Source organism: Hyla sarda, unplaced genomic scaffold (assembly GCF_029499605.1).
Source record: "Hyla sarda isolate aHylSar1 unplaced genomic scaffold, aHylSar1.hap1 scaffold_2488, whole genome shotgun sequence".
Classification (NCBI taxonomy): Eukaryota; Metazoa; Chordata; class Amphibia; order Anura; family Hylidae; genus Hyla; species Hyla sarda.
In genome coordinates, this window is record NW_026609175.1 from 25,260 (window position 1) to 39,111 (window position 13,852).

Sequence of the window (13,852 nt, forward strand, 5' to 3'; positions counted from 1 at the left end):
GAAAAACGTAAAAAAACGTGGAAAAAAAAGTAAGAGGAAGAGAAGGGAAAAAAAGGTGGAAATGGGTTTAAAAGTGATTTCGGCGGAGAAATATATATATATATATATATATATATATATATATATATATATATATATACGCGCACACACACACATATATATAAACGTATTCTCCGTTGAGATATTGCAGCCGCTGCTGTGTCCAGGCCCAGGAGCCTTAGCACTGTGCTGTGATGTCACTCAATACCACTGACATCACTAGGTGTAAACAACATCTCTCCTTTGCTGTGTATGTGACTATGGAGCTGTTTGGTGATGTCGTCTATTATGGCCTTCATAGAAGCAACAGGAGATTGTTGCATCCATCTAGAACCCTCAGAACTACAGTGCTATGATGTCACTCACTTCCACAGGCCTTGCAGAGTGTAAACAACAACAACCCAGCTTTGTTGTGTATGTAACCATAGGGATTTGTGATGTCACCTAGAACCTTCACAGCAGCGACAGCTTTATGAGGAGCATCAGCACTGCTCTGCCTGAGCAGAACCATCACCGCCATAGGTTGTCAAATAACCCGGATTTAACCCACACAGGTAAGTCCAATGGGGTGCAGGCATGTCCTCTATGCTTACAGCTTCCCGTGGGTGTTGGTTTGATACCGTTTGGGGACAGCCAAGGAGGCATCTGCAGGCAACAAAGGTAGGTGTGTGCTTGTGTGTGTGTTTCCTATGCAGATCCTAAGCCCAGTGTCACATGCAAGTAGGAGGAGTAAGAAGGGTTCCTGGCAAATCCGGGTTATGGATTGCATTTAAAAAGGCCCCGTGGGAGTGCAATGGGCCCCTGTCTTGCTGCTTAGCAATAATGGTATGGGTTTAGGTTCTGCTGTGTGTACTGGTGGTTGACTGCCCCCCAGCCCAGAGTGTGCATGGAAAATTGTCTGGCAGCCTCCCTGACAGCAAGCAGTGATAGTGCCCATGAAGGGGACCTTGTTGGGCCCGCCCCTTTCACGGTTATCGCTTCTCGGCCTTTTGGCTAAGATCAAGTGTAGTATCTGTTCTTATCAGTTTAATATCTGATACGTCCCCTATCTGGGGACCATATATTAAATGGATTTTTGAGAACGGGGGCCGATTTCGAAGCTTGCTTCCGTCGCCCTATGCATTGACCCGATATGGCAGTATCTTCGGGTACAGTGCACCACCCCCTTACAGGGTTAAAAAGAAAGATTCCTACTTTCATTGCTACCTGCTTGCTGGCTAGCCAGCTAGCCAGCCCTGTGGGCCTTGCTGCTGCAGCCAAAAAACAAAAGGTGGTGCTGCTGCTGCTGCTTCTGCTGCTTCTGCTTGTGTCTGGCCGCTGTTGGAGCGTCCAGGCACAGGACTTCTGCTGCTGCTGACTAAATGGCCTCCTTAATTGGATCATTTGAGTAGCCAGCACACCTGTGCAGGTAGGGCATGACATGATAGGCAGCTGCCTTGATAGCGGGTGGGTGCTGAATGTTCCTAATTGACAAAATAAGATTAATGCTTATGAAGAAATATAAAATCTCATCCCTTCCCCAATATCGCGCCACACCCCTACCCCTTAATTCCCTGGTTGAACTTGATGGACATATGTCTTTTTTCGACCGTACTAACTATGTAACTATGTAACATAACATGGGGGGGGGGGGGGGGGGGTCTCCTGGCTGTTCACACAGGTGTGTCATTGCTGTACATTGACCATGCATTGCTTCTGTGGTATTGCAAAGGCAAAGACAAATGCTTCCAGCCATCCATTGCACTAATGGATTGGTCATCAGCTGGCTGTCTATGTCCCGCATCAATATAGACCAAAGTACAGAGGGTTAGGCTATGCTATTGTGCACCTACCTGATGCATCAGAAGGTGCGAGGCCCTTGCTAAATTCTGTGCACAGACTTTGAGATCTATACTTTAGACTGTATCTAAACCTGCTCCAACATGGACTGACATTCTGGCCTACTTTCAGCCGATGCGACTTGTCTGTCGCTGAACAGTCGCTTTTTATGTATTCAGCACCTATGTATAATGTTGTAAAAATGCTCTAGAAGCTAAAGTCGCAGAAATGTCACACATATTTGGCCTGCAACTTTCTGTGCGACAAATTCAGACAGGAAAAATCAGTATAAATCCTTAGAAAATTATCCCCCAGTGTCTCCATCTGCTGGCGGTATTGAATAAGCATTGCTGCACTGATGGGGTATGCATTAGACGAAAAAAAAGAAGAAAAAGAAGAATAATACGCCCAGAAAAGAGGCGAAAAGGAGAAAAACGTAAAAAAACGTGAAAAAAAGTAAGAGGAAGAGAAGGGAAAAAAAGGTGGAAATGGGTTTAAAAGTGATTTCGGCGGAGAAATATATATATATATATATATATATATATATATATATATATATATACGCGCACACACACACATATATATAAACGTATTCTCCGTTGAGATATTGCAGCCGCTGCTGTGTCCAGGCCCAGGAGCCTTAGCACTGTGCTGTGATGTCACTCAATACCACTGACATCACTAGGTGTAAACAACATCTCTCCTTTGCTGTGTATGTGACTATGGAGCTGTTTGGTGATGTCGTCTATTATGGCCTTCATAGAAGCAACAGGAGATTGTTGCATCCATCTAGAACCCTCAGAACTACAGTGCTATGATGTCACTCACTTCCACAGGCCTTGCAGAGTGTAAACAACAACAACCCAGCTTTGTTGTGTATGTAACCATAGGGATTTGTGATGTCACCTAGAACCTTCACAGCAGCGACAGCTTTATGAGGAGCATCAGCACTGCTCTGCCTGAGCAGAACCATCACCGCCATAGGTTGTCAAATAACCCGGATTTAACCCCTTAAGGACTCAGGGTTTTTCCGTTTTTGCACTTTCGTTTTTTCCTCCTTACCTTTTAAAAATCATAACCCTTTCAATTTTCCACCTAAAAATCCATATTATGGCTTATTTTTTGCGTCGCCAATTCTACTTTGCAGTGACATTAGTCATTTTACCCAAAATGCACGGCGAAACGGAAAAAAAAAATCATTGTGCGACAAAATCGAAAAAAAACGCCATTTTGTAACTTTTGGGGGCTTTCGTTTCTACGCAGTGCATATTTCGGTAAAAATTACACCTTATCATTATTCTGTAGGTCCATACGGTTAAAATGATACCCTACTTATATAGGTTTGATATTGTCGCACTTCTGGAAAAAATCATAACTACATGCAGGAAAATTTATACGTTTAAAAATGTCATCTTCTGACCCCTATAACTTTTTTATTTTTCCATGTATGGGGTGGTATGAGGACTCATTTTTTGCGCCGTGATCTGAAGTTTTTATCGGTATGATTTTTGTTTTGATCGAACTTTTTGATCACTTTTTATTCATTTTTTAATGATATAAAAAGTGACCAAAATACGCTTTTTTGGACTTTGGAATTTTTTTGCGCGTACGCCATTGACCGTACGGCTTAATTAATGATATATTTTTATAGTTCGGACATTTACGCACGCGGCGATACCACATATGTTTATTTTTTATTTTTTTTACACTGTTTTATTTTTTTTTATGGGAAAAGGGGGGTGATTCAAACTTTTATTAGGGAAGGGGTTAAATGACCTTTATTAACACTTTTTTTTTACTTTTTTTTTGCAGTGTTATAGGTCCCATAGGGACCTATAACACTGCACACACTGATCTCTAATGCTGATCACTGGCGTGCATTAACACGCCTGTGATCAGCATTATCGGCGCTTGACTGCTCCTGCCTGGATCTCAGGCACGGAGCAGTCATTCGTCGATCGGACACCGGGGAGGCAGGTAAGAGCCCTCCCGGTGTCCGATCAGCTGTTCGGGACGCCGCGATTTCACCGCGGCGGTCCCGAACAGCCCGACTGAGCAGCCGGGTCACTTTCACTTTCACTTTAGAAGCGGCGGTCAGCTTTGACCGCCGCTTCTAAAGGGTTAATACCGCACATCGCCGCGATCGGCGATGTGTGGTATTAGCCGCGGGTCCCGGCCGTTGATTAGCGCCGGGACCCACGCGATATGATGCGGGATCGCGGCGCGATCCCGCTTCATATCGCGGGAGCCGGCGCAGGACGTAAATATACGTCCTGCGTCGTTAAGGGGTTAACCCACACAGGTAAGTCCAATGGGGTGCAGGCATGTCCTCTATGCTTACAGCTTCCCGTGGGTGTTGGTTTGATACCGTTTGGGGACTGCCAAGGAGGCATCTGCAGGCAACAAAGGTAGGTGTGTGCTTGTGTGTGTGTTTCCTATGCAGATCCTAAGCCCAGTGTCACATGCAAGTAGGAGGAGTAAGAAGGGTTCCTGGCAAATCCGGGTTATGGATTGCATTTAAAAAGGCCCCGTGGGAGTGCAATGGGCCCCTGTCTTGCTGCTTAGCAATAATGGTATGGGTTTAGGTTCTGCTGTGTGTACTGGTGGTTGACTGCCCCCCAGCCCAGAGTGTGCATGGAAAATTGTCTGGCAGCCTCCCTGACAGCAAGCAGTGATAGTGCCCATGAAGGGGACCTTGTTGGGCCCGCCCCTTTCACGGTTATCGCTTCTCGGCCTTTTGGCTAAGATCAAGTGTAGTATCTGTTCTTATCAGTTTAATATCTGATACGTCCCCTATCTGGGGACCATATATTAAATGGATTTTTGAGAACGGGGGCCGATTTCGAAGCTTGCTTCCGTCGCCCTATGCATTGACCCGATATGGCAGTATCTTCGGGTACAGTGCACCACCCCCTTACAGGGTTAAAAAGAAAGATTCCTACTTTCATTGCTACCTGCTTGCTGGCTAGCCAGCTAGCCAGCCCTGTGGGCCTTGCTGCTGCAGCCAAAAAACAAAAGGTGGTGCTGCTGCTGCTGCTTCTGCTGCTTCTGCTTGTGTCTGGCCGCTGTTGGAGCGTCCAGGCACAGGACTTCTGCTGCTGCTGACTAAATGGCCTCCTTAATTGGATCATTTGAGTAGCCAGCACACCTGTGCAGGTAGGGCATGACATGATAGGCAGCTGCCTTGATAGCGGGTGGGTGCTGAATGTTCCTAATTGACAAAATAAGATTAATGCTTATGAAGAAATATAAAATCTCATCCCTTCCCCAATATCGCGCCACACCCCTACCCCTTAATTCCCTGGTTGAACTTGATGGACATATGTCTTTTTTCGACCGTACTAACTATGTAACTATGTAACATAACATGGGGGGGGGGGGGGGGGCTCCTGGCTGTTCACACAGGTGTGTCATTGCTGTACATTGACCATGCATTGCTTCTGTGGTATTGCAAAGGCAAAGACAAATGCTTCCAGCCATCCATTGCACTAATGGATTGGTCATCAGCTGGCTGTCTATGTCCCGCATCAATATAGACCAAAGTACAGAGGGTTAGGCTATGCTATTGTGCACCTACCTGATGCATCAGAAGGTGCGAGGCCCTTGCTAAATTCTGTGCACAGACTTTGAGATCTATACTTTAGACTGTATCTAAACCTGCTCCAACATGGACTGACATTCTGGCCTACTTTCAGCCGATGCGACTTGTCTGTCGCTGAACAGTCGCTTTTTATGTATTCAGCACCTATGTATAATGTTGTAAAAATGCTCTAGAAGCTAAAGTCGCAGAAATGTCACACATATTTGGCCTGCAACTTTCTGTGCGACAAATTCAGACAGGAAAAATCAGTATAAATCCTTAGAAAATTATCCCCCAGTGTCTCCATCTGCTGGCGGTATTGAATAAGCATTGCTGCACTGATGGGGTATGCATTAGACGAAAAAAAAGAAGAAAAAGAAGAATAATACGCCCAGAAAAGAGGCGAAAAGGAGAAAAACGTAAAAAAACGTGAAAAAAAAGTAAGAGGAAGAGAAGGGAAAAAAAGGTGGAAATGGGTTTAAAAGTGATTTCGGCGGAGAAATATATATATATATATATATATATATATATATATATATATATACGCGCACACACACACATATATATAAACGTATTCTCCGTTGAGATATTGCAGCCGCTGCTGTGTCCAGGCCCAGGAGCCTTAGCACTGTGCTGTGATGTCACTCAATACCACTGACATCACTAGGTGTAAACAACATCTCTCCTTTGCTGTGTATGTGACTATGGAGCTGTTTGGTGATGTCGTCTATTATGGCCTTCATAGAAGCAACAGGAGATTGTTGCATCCATCTAGAACCCTCAGAACTACAGTGCTATGATGTCACTCACTTCCACAGGCCTTGCAGAGTGTAAACAACAACAACCCAGCTTTGTTGTGTATGTAACCATAGGGATTTGTGATGTCACCTAGAACCTTCACAGCAGCGACAGCTTTATGAGGAGCATCAGCACTGCTCTGCCTGAGCAGAACCATCACCGCCATAGGTTGTCAAATAACCCGGATTTAACCCACACAGGTAAGTCCAATGGGGTGCAGGCATGTCCTCTATGCTTACAGCTTCCCGTGGGTGTTGGTTTGATACCGTTTGGGGACAGCCAAGGAGGCATCTGCAGGCAACAAAGGTAGGTGTGTGCTTGTGTGTGTGTTTCCTATGCAGATCCTAAGCCCAGTGTCACATGCAAGTAGGAGGAGTAAGAAGGGTTCCTGGCAAATCCGGGTTATGGATTGCATTTAAAAAGGCCCCGTGGGAGTGCAATGGGCCCCTGTCTTGCTGCTTAGCAATAATGGTATGGGTTTAGGTTCTGCTGTGTGTACTGGTGGTTGACTGCCCCCCAGCCCAGAGTGTGCATGGAAAATTGTCTGGCAGCCTCCCTGACAGCAAGCAGTGATAGTGCCCATGAAGGGGACCTTGTTGGGCCCGCCCCTTTCACGGTTATCGCTTCTCGGCCTTTTGGCTAAGATCAAGTGTAGTATCTGTTCTTATCAGTTTAATATCTGATACGTCCCCTATCTGGGGACCATATATTAAATGGATTTTTGAGAACGGGGGCCGATTTCGAAGCTTGCTTCCGTCGCCCTATGCATTGACCCGATATGGCAGTATCTTCGGGTACAGTGCACCACCCCCTTACAGGGTTAAAAAGAAAGATTCCTACTTTCATTGCTACCTGCTTGCTGGCTAGCCAGCTAGCCAGCCCTGTGGGCCTTGCTGCTGCAGCCAAAAAACAAAAGGTGGTGCTGCTGCTGCTGCTTCTGCTGCTTCTGCTTGTGTCTGGCCGCTGTTGGAGCGTCCAGGCACAGGACTTCTGCTGCTGCTGACTAAATGGCCTCCTTAATTGGATCATTTGAGTAGCCAGCACACCTGTGCAGGTAGGGCATGACATGATAGGCAGCTGCCTTGATAGCGGGTGGGTGCTGAATGTTCCTAATTGACAAAATAAGATTAATGCTTATGAAGAAATATAAAATCTCATCCCTTCCCCAATATCGCGCCACACCCCTACCCCTTAATTCCCTGGTTGAACTTGATGGACATATGTCTTTTTTCGACCGTACTAACTATGTAACTATGTAACATAACATGGGGGGGGGGGGGGGGGTCTCCTGGCTGTTCACACAGGTGTGTCATTGCTGTACATTGACCATGCATTGCTTCTGTGGTATTGCAAAGGCAAAGACAAATGCTTCCAGCCATCCATTGCACTAATGGATTGGTCATCAGCTGGCTGTCTATGTCCCGCATCAATATAGACCAAAGTACAGAGGGTTAGGCTATGCTATTGTGCACCTACCTGATGCATCAGAAGGTGCGAGGCCCTTGCTAAATTCTGTGCACAGACTTTGAGATCTATACTTTAGACTGTATCTAAACCTGCTCCAACATGGACTGACATTCTGGCCTACTTTCAGCCGATGCGACTTGTCTGTCGCTGAACAGTCGCTTTTTATGTATTCAGCACCTATGTATAATGTTGTAAAAATGCTCTAGAAGCTAAAGTCGCAGAAATGTCACACATATTTGGCCTGCAACTTTCTGTGCGACAAATTCAGACAGGAAAAATCAGTATAAATCCTTAGAAAATTATCCCCCAGTGTCTCCATCTGCTGGCGGTATTGAATAAGCATTGCTGCACTGATGGGGTATGCATTAGACGAAAAAAAAGAAGAAAAAGAAGAATAATACGCCCAGAAAAGAGGCGAAAAGGAGAAAAACGTAAAAAAACGTGAAAAAAAAGTAAGAGGAAGAGAAGGGAAAAAAAGGTGGAAATGGGTTTAAAAGTGATTTCGGCGGAGAAATATATATATATATATATATATATATATATATATACGCGCACACACACACATATATATAAACGTATTCTCCGTTGAGATATTGCAGCCGCTGCTGTGTCCAGGCCCAGGAGCCTTAGCACTGTGCTGTGATGTCACTCAATACCACTGACATCACTAGGTGTAAACAACATCTCTCCTTTGCTGTGTATGTGACTATGGAGCTGTTTGGTGATGTCGTCTATTATGGCCTTCATAGAAGCAACAGGAGATTGTTGCATCCATCTAGAACCCTCAGAACTACAGTGCTATGATGTCACTCACTTCCACAGGCCTTGCAGAGTGTAAACAACAACAACCCAGCTTTGTTGTGTATGTAACCATAGGGATTTGTGATGTCACCTAGAACCTTCACAGCAGCGACAGCTTTATGAGGAGCATCAGCACTGCTCTGCCTGAGCAGAACCATCACCGCCATAGGTTGTCAAATAACCCGGATTTAACCCACACAGGTAAGTCCAATGGGGTGCAGGCATGTCCTCTATGCTTACAGCTTCCCGTGGGTGTTGGTTTGATACCGTTTGGGGACAGCCAAGGAGGCATCTGCAGGCAACAAAGGTAGGTGTGTGCTTGTGTGTGTGTTTCCTATGCAGATCCTAAGCCCAGTGTCACATGCAAGTAGGAGGAGTAAGAAGGGTTCCTGGCAAATCCGGGTTATGGATTGCATTTAAAAAGGCCCCGTGGGAGTGCAATGGGCCCCTGTCTTGCTGCTTAGCAATAATGGTATGGGTTTAGGTTCTGCTGTGTGTACTGGTGGTTGACTGCCCCCCAGCCCAGAGTGTGCATGGAAAATTGTCTGGCAGCCTCCCTGACAGCAAGCAGTGATAGTGCCCATGAAGGGGACCTTGTTGGGCCCGCCCCTTTCACGGTTATCGCTTCTCGGCCTTTTGGCTAAGATCAAGTGTAGTATCTGTTCTTATCAGTTTAATATCTGATACGTCCCCTATCTGGGGACCATATATTAAATGGATTTTTGAGAACGGGGGCCGATTTCGAAGCTTGCTTCCGTCGCCCTATGCATTGACCCGATATGGCAGTATCTTCGGGTACAGTGCACCACCCCCTTACAGGGTTAAAAAGAAAGATTCCTACTTTCATTGCTACCTGCTTGCTGGCTAGCCAGCTAGCCAGCCCTGTGGGCCTTGCTGCTGCAGCCAAAAAACAAAAGGTGGTGCTGCTGCTGCTGCTTCTGCTGCTTCTGCTTGTGTCTGGCCGCTGTTGGAGCGTCCAGGCACAGGACTTCTGCTGCTGCTGACTAAATGGCCTCCTTAATTGGATCATTTGAGTAGCCAGCACACCTGTGCAGGTAGGGCATGACATGATAGGCAGCTGCCTTGATAGCGGGTGGGTGCTGAATGTTCCTAATTGACAAAATAAGATTAATGCTTATGAAGAAATATAAAATCTCATCCCTTCCCCAATATCGCGCCACACCCCTACCCCTTAATTCCCTGGTTGAACTTGATGTACATATGTCTTTTTTCGACCGTACTAACTATGTAACTATGTAACATAACATGGGGGGGGGGGGGGGGTCTCCTGGCTGTTCACACAGGTGTGTCATTGCTGTACATTGACCATGCATTGCTTCTGTGGTATTGCAAAGGCAAAGACAAATGCTTCCAGCCATCCATTGCACTAATGGATTGGTCATCAGCTGGCTGTCTATGTCCCGCATCAATATAGACCAAAGTACAGAGGGTTAGGCTATGCTATTGTGCACCTACCTGATGCATCAGAAGGTGCGAGGCCCTTGCTAAATTCTGTGCACAGACTTTGAGATCTATACTTTAGACTGTATCTAAACCTGCTCCAACATGGACTGACATTCTGGCCTACTTTCAGCCGATGCGACTTGTCTGTCGCTGAACAGTCGCTTTTTATGTATTCAGCACCTATGTATAATGTTGTAAAAATGCTCTAGAAGCTAAAGTCGCAGAAATGTCACACATATTTGGCCTGCAACTTTCTGTGCGACAAATTCAGACAGGAAAAATCAGTATAAATCCTTAGAAAATTATCCCCCAGTGTCTCCATCTGCTGGCGGTATTGAATAAGCATTGCTGCACTGATGGGGTATGCATTAGACGAAAAAAAAGAAGAAAAAGAAGAATAATACGCCCAGAAAAGAGGCGAAAAGGAGAAAAACGTAAAAAAACGTGAAAAAAAAGTAAGAGGAAGAGAAGGGAAAAAAAGGTGGAAATGGGTTTAAAAGTGATTTCGGCGGAGAAATATATATATATATATATATATATATATATATACGCGCACACACACACATATATATAAACGTATTCTCCGTTGAGATATTGCAGCCGCTGCTGTGTCCAGGCCCAGGAGCCTTAGCACTGTGCTGTGATGTCACTCAATACCACTGACATCACTAGGTGTAAACAACATCTCTCCTTTGCTGTGTATGTGACTATGGAGCTGTTTGGTGATGTCGTCTATTATGGCCTTCATAGAAGCAACAGGAGATTGTTGCATCCATCTAGAACCCTCAGAACTACAGTGCTATGATGTCACTCACTTCCACAGGCCTTGCAGAGTGTAAACAACAACAACCCAGCTTTGTTGTGTATGTAACCATAGGGATTTGTGATGTCACCTAGAACCTTCACAGCAGCGACAGCTTTATGAGGAGCATCAGCACTGCTCTGCCTGAGCAGAACCATCACCGCCATAGGTTGTCAAATAACCCGGATTTAACCCACACAGGTAAGTCCAATGGGGTGCAGGCATGTCCTCTATGCTTACAGCTTCCCGTGGGTGTTGGTTTGATACCGTTTGGGGACAGCCAAGGAGGCATCTGCAGGCAACAAAGGTAGGTGTGTGCTTGTGTGTGTGTTTCCTATGCAGATCCTAAGCCCAGTGTCACATGCAAGTAGGAGGAGTAAGAAGGGTTCCTGGCAAATCCGGGTTATGGATTGCATTTAAAAAGGCCCCGTGGGAGTGCAATGGGCCCCTGTCTTGCTGCTTAGCAATAATGGTATGGGTTTAGGTTCTGCTGTGTGTACTGGTGGTTGACTGCCCCCCAGCCCAGAGTGTGCATGGAAAATTGTCTGGCAGCCTCCCTGACAGCAAGCAGTGATAGTGCCCATGAAGGGGACCTTGTTGGGCCCGCCCCTTTCACGGTTATCGCTTCTCGGCCTTTTGGCTAAGATCAAGTGTAGTATCTGTTCTTATCAGTTTAATATCTGATACGTCCCCTATCTGGGGACCATATATTAAATGGATTTTTGAGAACGGGGGCCGATTTCGAAGCTTGCTTCCGTCGCCCTATGCATTGACCCGATATGGCAGTATCTTCGGGTACAGTGCACCACCCCCTTACAGGGTTAAAAAGAAAGATTCCTACTTTCATTGCTACCTGCTTGCTGGCTAGCCAGCTAGCCAGCCCTGTGGGCCTTGCTGCTGCAGCCAAAAAACAAAAGGTGGTGCTGCTGCTGCTGCTTCTGCTGCTTCTGCTTGTGTCTGGCCGCTGTTGGAGCGTCCAGGCACAGGACTTCTGCTGCTGCTGACTAAATGGCCTACTTAATTGGATCATTTGAGTAGCCAGCACACCTGTGCAGGTAGGGCATGACATGATAGGCAGCTGCCTTGATAGCGGGTGGGTGCTGAATGTTCCTAATTGACAAAATAAGATTAATGCTTATGAAGAAATATAAAATCTCATCCCTTCCCCAATATCGCGCCACACCCCTACCCCTTAATTCCCTGGTTGAACTTGATGGACATATGTCTTTTTTCGACCGTACTAACTATGTAACTATGTAACATAACATGGGGGGGGGGGGGGGGGGGTCTCCTGGCTGTTCACACAGGTGTGTCATTGCTGTACATTGACCATGCATTGCTTCTGTGGTATTGCAAAGGCAAAGACAAATGCTTCCAGCCATCCATTGCACTAATGGATTGGTCATCAGCTGGCTGTCTATGTCCCGCATCAATATAGACCAAAGTACAGAGGGTTAGGCTATGCTATTGTGCACCTACCTGATGCATCAGAAGGTGCGAGGCCCTTGCTAAATTCTGTGCACAGACTTTGAGATCTATACTTTAGACTGTATCTAAACCTGCTCCAACATGGACTGACATTCTGGCCTACTTTCAGCCGATGCGACTTGTCTGTCGCTGAACAGTCGCTTTTTATGTATTCAGCACCTATGTATAATGTTGTAAAAATGCTCTAGAAGCTAAAGTCGCAGAAATGTCACACATATTTGGCCTGCAACTTTCTGTGCGACAAATTCAGACAGGAAAAATCAGTATAAATCCTTAGAAAATTATCCCCCAGTGTCTCCATCTGCTGGCGGTATTGAATAAGCATTGCTGCACTGATGGGGTATGCATTAGACGAAAAAAAAGAAGAAAAAGAAGAATAATACGCCCAGAAAAGAGGCGAAAAGGAGAAAAACGTAAAAAAACGTGAAAAAAAAGTAAGAGGAAGAGAAGGGAAAAAAAGGTGGAAATGGGTTTAAAAGTGATTTCGGCGGAGAAATATATATATATATATATATATATATATATATATATATATATATATACGCGCACACACACACATATATATAAACGTATTCTCCGTTGAGATATTGCAGCCGCTGCTGTGTCCAGGCCCAGGAGCCTTAGCACTGTGCTGTGATGTCACTCAATACCACTGACATCACTAGGTGTAAACAACATCTCTCCTTTGCTGTGTATGTGACTATGGAGCTGTTTGGTGATGTCGTCTATTATGGCCTTCATAGAAGCAACAGGAGATTGTTGCATCCATCTAGAACCCTCAGAACTACAGTGCTATGATGTCACTCACTTCCACAGGCCTTGCAGAGTGTAAACAACAACAACCCAGCTTTGTTGTGTATGTAACCATAGGGATTTGTGATGTCACCTAGAACCTTCACAGCAGCGACAGCTTTATGAGGAGCATCAGCACTGCTCTGCCTGAGCAGAACCATCACCGCCATAGGTTGTCAAATAACCCGGATTTAACCCACACAGGTAAGTCCAATGGGGTGCAGGCATGTCCTCTATGCTTACAGCTTCCCGTGGGTGTTGGTTTGATACCGTTTGGGGACAGCCAAGGAGGCATCTGCAGGCAACAAAGGTAGGTGTGTGCTTGTGTGTGTGTTTCCTATGCAGATCCTAAGCCCAGTGTCACATGCAAGTAGGAGGAGTAAGAAGGGTTCCTGGCAAATCCGGGTTATGGATTGCATTTAAAAAGGCCCCGTGGGAGTGCAATGGGCCCCTGTCTTGCTGCTTAGCAATAATGGTATGGGTTTAGGTTCTGCTGTGTGTACTGGTGGTTGACTGCCCCCCAGCCCAGAGTGTGCATGGAAAATTGTCTGGCAGCCTCCCTGACAGCAAGCAGTGATAGTGCCCATGAAGGGGACCTTGTTGGGCCCGCCCCTTTCACGGTTATCGCTTCTCGGCCTTTTGGCTAAGATCAAGTGTAGTATCTGTTCTTATCAGTTTAATATCTGATACGTCCCCTATCTGGGGACCATATATTAAATGGATTTTTGAGAACGGGGGCCGATTTCGAAGCTTGCTTCCGTCGCCCTATGCATTGACCCGATATGGCAGTATCTTCGGGTACA

The 13,852-nt window shown here is 45.8% G+C and overlaps 5 non-coding genes and 1 pseudogene across 5 annotated transcripts; all 6 read left to right on the forward strand.

Annotated features, from left to right (window-relative positions):
- The first annotated feature begins 1,012 nt into the window (after positions 1 to 1,012).
- LOC130323471 (U2 spliceosomal RNA) lies at positions 1,013 to 1,203 on the forward strand. The gene has a single exon (XR_008868772.1). It is a non-coding gene; the product is annotated as a U2 spliceosomal RNA (small nuclear RNA).
- A 3,375-nt stretch (positions 1,204 to 4,578) lies between these two features.
- LOC130323472 (U2 spliceosomal RNA) lies at positions 4,579 to 4,769 on the forward strand. The gene has a single exon (XR_008868773.1). It is a non-coding gene; the product is annotated as a U2 spliceosomal RNA (small nuclear RNA).
- A 2,085-nt stretch (positions 4,770 to 6,854) lies between these two features.
- LOC130323473 (U2 spliceosomal RNA) lies at positions 6,855 to 7,045 on the forward strand. The gene has a single exon (XR_008868774.1). It is a non-coding gene; the product is annotated as a U2 spliceosomal RNA (small nuclear RNA).
- A 2,078-nt stretch (positions 7,046 to 9,123) lies between these two features.
- On the forward strand, positions 9,124 to 9,314 carry LOC130323474 (U2 spliceosomal RNA). The gene has a single exon (XR_008868775.1). It is a non-coding gene; the product is annotated as a U2 spliceosomal RNA (small nuclear RNA).
- A 2,075-nt stretch (positions 9,315 to 11,389) lies between these two features.
- Positions 11,390 to 11,580, forward strand: LOC130323475 (U2 spliceosomal RNA). The gene has a single exon (XR_008868776.1). It is a non-coding gene; the product is annotated as a U2 spliceosomal RNA (small nuclear RNA).
- A 2,092-nt stretch (positions 11,581 to 13,672) lies between these two features.
- LOC130323477 (U2 spliceosomal RNA) lies at positions 13,673 to 13,852 on the forward strand (annotated as a pseudogene; the record flags this gene model as incomplete).